A 5,227-nucleotide genomic window follows, 5' to 3' on the forward strand; every position below is an offset into this window, starting at 1 on the left:
CTCAACTGGTTTTTTGGCTCACAGCTCGTTGTCATTGTCTCGGGGGTTGTGTGTTGATTGGTTGCCATGGCGGCCGCTCAAAATGGCAACGCCTCCCGCTCAGCACGAGCGTTGGAACGAGTTTCAGTTAGCGTCCCCCATTTTGAGTGAATTCGCCCAAGTAATCAGACCAATTGAGTGCGCCGGCGCGTGCCAGCTGTGCTGAGCGTTGAGTTGAGCTGAGTTGAATCCAAGTTAACATTTGAGCATCTTTGCGACTTGAGCCCGTGCGGTTGTGTGCCATTGGGTGGGTGTTGTTGATGCTGCCGTTTGCCACTGCGCCCACACGCTTCAATGCCTCGGCCGCGGATGGAAAACAGAAAACAGTGCGGAGAGAGCCGCAACAGCAGCGGAAACGATGAGAAACGGAGCGGTGCGGTGCGGAGCGGAGCAGCGCACTTGACTTTTTTGGGGTCAAACCGCTTGACGGGTGCCCAAAAAATGCTGCAAGTTGACACTTTTTCTCAACATATTTTCATTGGATGAACGACGCTGGCATGTTATCATGGATTTTATGGCAGCACTCAGATGCGATATGTGCCGGAAGTGAATGAGTATGCGAGTAGACATTTCAATTTTAAAGCAACACTCATTTAAAGAAGTACTTTTGATTGGAGGCATGTTTAAAGACATTCTTATGGGGAAGGCAAACTGATACTGAATTTGTCTACAGGAAAATATCTTGGTTGTTGATGGAACAGCTAAAACTTGAAGATTAACGAAATGCAAACACTTGCCTTAAATGTGATTTTCAACAACATTTATCAGAAATTGTTCTTTATTTAAAAATTATGGTTTTGTTGTAATACAACTTATTCAAGCCTCAATTATCTTATCAACAAAAATTTTAAATTTTTAATATATTTTTTCTGCTTAAGCAAAGTATTTATTTACAATGTTCAAGTTAAGTTAAATATCAGTTGATGTTTTTTGGTCTTGATACAAATTGGCATCATTTGAGTGGTGCATTTGATTAAAATAAGTGAGTCAAGCAAACGGCTTATTTATAGTTTATGAAGTCATCGCATTACGAATTCTTATTGCATCTTTCGTAACCCATTAATACCCAAGATATCGACATATGATGTTACTTGTTGAGTAAACATTACGCTTTCAATGTTTGCTTTAACTTCGCTTCAGGGTTACTGCTGTTGGTATATTATTAATTATATATACTGTATTATCGATACCCAACAACTTACCCAACTTGTATATACATACATAGTTCGTTAAACATTTGCCCAGTTCAGCTTTCAATTTAGCAGCGCCAGAAGCACTTCAACTGCCTTCGCATTCTCTGTCTTTCTCTCAGCTTTTGACTATTTCTTTTGCGCTGTTCAACACTTAAAGCCGCTGGCATTCAATTGGCATTTTGCTGTCGCCATCATCAGCCTCTCCAGCCCTCTGCACCCTTGCAGCCTTCCCTCATGTTGCTCACGTTATTTAAGGATTATCATCATTTTATGCTGCCTCGCAATGCCTTTTTGCAGGATTAAATGCTGCTTGCTGTCTGTTGGCAGACTCCAACACCCCTGGTCCGCCCCAAACAAAAAAAAGAACCTCTTCCCCATGCTCTCTCTCTGCCTTTTTATCTTACACTGACAGCTCTTTTGAATTGATTGCATTGCACTTTTTACACTCTGTCACTGTAAGAGGTAAAGAGTATATTGGTTTTGTGCTGAAGCTAAGACTTCAACATTTCAGCCTATACTTTCTGAATTTCTCTTAGAAACAAACTGCTTCAAGGATCGGCTTACAGTCACGCCCACATCTGCAGCGGAGAACTGCATATTTATTATAGTTTTGGAGTCATTTACGTCAGCAATAAGAAGTGTTAACTGCTTTTACAGAGTATTTTGCAGTGGGTTGCATACAACAATCGAAGTGCTTTTTTTTTGTGATGCTACTGTTGTTGTTGCATAGTTTGCGCTGATGCGCCGCCTCCATGAAGCTGCCGCTACACCTCCGCAACGGCCCCCTTTTTGCCAAGACTACAAAGTGATTTTTATGGCTTTTCGCTGCATACGAATATGTGCGTATGTGTGTAGTATATGCAAATGTTTGACTATGTGTATATATATATATATGTGTGTGCGTGCGTGTGTGTGTGTGTGTGTGCACTTTGATGTGTCCGCATTACCAAAGGCGGCACTTTAATGCTGCCCATATATCAAGAGCGCAAAGCTTGACAGCGATGTCAGCGAATGAAAGCTTTAACACGCATACGCCCCGTAGGGCCAAAGGTCTCTTCTATGAGATATGTGCGCATATATATATATATATATATGAATGCATTTATGCATGTATGCATACTCAATCTAAATATGTATTGACTCAGCCGCTTATCGGGCATGTGGATCGCCTAACCTTTCACTTTGTGGCTTATCCTTTGGGCCATCTGCGCACGACCAGCACAAATAACTTCATCTAGGCACTAAATTGATTAACAGTAGCCCCCCTCCCTCACCCCTATCTGCCCCACTCCGTAGATAAACCACAGCGCCGCTGGCTGTCAACGCTTCCCAGAATGCCTTCCATTTACATGCCATAATTTTTAAATGTCACCAGTTTACAAAAGCGTGGACCATTTGATTTTGGCCGCAGCAGCGGCAACAGCGGCAACAGCGGCAGCGGCAACAGCGGCAGCAGCAGCAGCCGTCTTTTGGCCATTGTCTTCGGGAAAACAGGTTGTTAGTTAGTTGCTGCTGCTACCTGCTGCAATCGAACTCAGATGCGTTCGCTTGTCGTTGTACCCTAAATGAACTCATCCCTTTTTTGCGGCGGCCCATAGACGACTATATAATATTTATTTAGCTATTTATTGAGCTGCAACCTGTCGCTGTTTTGGGTTCTTAAGTTACTGACTGCTCCGTCCACTTGGCAGATTTATGGGCCGCCTCAGAATGTGGTCGTCTCCCAGATACGAATCGAGGCCACAACCGGCTGATTCCCTTAGTGACTATCAACGAAATTTCAGGGTAATTTGTTGTACCGTTTTCCCAAAAAAAAAAAAGAGAGAACAAAACTGTTGGTGGCATATTCGAGTTTTCATGCTGCCCTTTTTTTCACTCTCTTTTTTGATGGCTCATTCGCGTGTGTTATGAAGACGTCAAAAGTCCAAGCTACCCCTCGGGCCCCTTGTGTAATTACTGTGAGACAATGGAACCTGTAGGCTCAAACCTACATGTGTATATACTACTACAACTACTGCTCATAAATTCCCCTACACTTGTAATTCAGTCAGGGTTATTAGGTCGCAACAATGTTTGCATACTCAATATAGTATCCCAATTTATCTCTTTTTCTCTTTCTTTTTTGACTGTATTTATTATTTGCTCGAACGGTTTTTATGGCGCCCAATGTTAACATGTGGCAAGTGGGCGCCATATATATGTCAGGACTCATAACCTTGAGGGAGACCGATGCGTTTTCATCAACAATAAATCATATGAAAAGTTGTCCTGTTTACTCAGCTGTAATTTATATTTGATGTTGTATACCAAAAACATACCCTTGGTTGTTGTCTGGCAGTGTAGCCAACTCAGCTTAGCCAAAACTGAAACGTTTTTCAAATGGCTTACCACGCTAAGCTGGGCTTAATTAATTCAGTTCGTATTTTATATAAAAAAATCGTATAAATCCCTCCAGTGTGTATATTCTTTGGATTGTCCTAGATATTAAATAAAACTCGATAACTTGTTCTGTTTTTGCCTTATACATTATGTATATATATATTTGTAATAACTCTCTAGTGTATATATAAATTAAAATAAATAAATACATTTTATTTATTTTGTTTTTTTGTTTTTTTTTTATCATCATAATTATCGTTATCCTCGTCGGTAAAAACTCCGTTTGTCTTTATCTCATTTTTATCGTTATTACGAGTACTTTGCGTGCTATTTTGTTTTTCAAGTTGTTGTTTTTGCATTTGTCTTTTGTGTTTTTAGCATTTGTTGTTGTATAATTATAATTACGATGCATTTTACCATTAGATTAATCATGATGTAATAATAATATTGTATAACATAGTACCCTCGGGGGTTTTCATATTTTTTGTTTGGTTTTGGTTTTTTCGTTTCCCATATTCTATGCCTAATCTTTTTCCTTGGTATTCCGGCGCTCTCTCCATCTCTCTCACTCTCTCTCTCTCTCCCTCTCTCTCTCTCACTGTGTCTCTTTCTCTGCCTCTCTACCGGTATAACGACTACTTCAACATTACTCTCAACATTATTTTTTTCTTTTCATAACAAACAGAGCAACAAACAAAGAAATGCACAACAGGAGCAAATGTTCGATATTTGAGGATCATTTTGACATTGAATCCACTGCCGATATATACTTCCGATATACCCCCACTCCCCATCCACTCTTCCTCTCTAGCTACCGCCTAACGTCGTCGTGTCTATCTATTCTGGTTTCGGGACTAGCCAACAAAGCGTTTCTGTGTTCTGTGGTACAATACTTTTGTGCTTATTATTCCTTCTTTTTTTTTGTTGTTGTTGTTCATTTTGAGCAGTTTCACTAACTTATTTGGTACGTTTTGCTTTTATATCATATTGCCATTAGATATATGTATATATACTATGTATAAGTACTATGTATGTATGTATATGTTACGTAAGCCGTTATAGCATTTATGTTTAGCGCACTTTTGAAAGCTATTCTTAAGTTAAGGTGTGTGGTGACTGAGTTCATAAGAATTGCAATGCTTGAAATGATAATAAACGATAACAACTTCGATAACTCTTCGAAATACTTCTACCCAAGGTATTTGCTGCGAATACTTGACATTTTTTCATTCTGCTCAGTGTTGTGGTAAATATTTGCAGCAAATCATTTGATCGTCTTAGTCAGCTCCAGCGTCTTTCTGTCCGGTCCTAACCTACTTATATTCTACAAGTTTAGTCGTGTTTAGATTTGTTTGTAAATTATTGTTATGTACATTTAGACATACAGTTTTTAAAAGTTGGAGTTCGAGTTGGCCAATAGTCTGTTTGTTTTTTCTTTTATATTTTTCTTTTTGAGGATTCGTTGTATGAAAGCAGAAGAAAATAGAAATCATATCAGAATTAATGGGGCGCCATCTCAATTGGTCCGTTGCCACGACGAGAAACTAAAAACATAGAAATTTCAGTGAGAAGCTTAGAAAAATAAAAATAAAAATACAAAAACGCAATTTTAACTA

This window comes from Drosophila grimshawi, unplaced genomic scaffold, assembly GCF_018153295.1.
Source record: "Drosophila grimshawi isolate 15287-2541.00 unplaced genomic scaffold, ASM1815329v1 contig_44, whole genome shotgun sequence".
Taxonomy (NCBI): Eukaryota; Metazoa; Arthropoda; class Insecta; order Diptera; family Drosophilidae; genus Drosophila; species Drosophila grimshawi.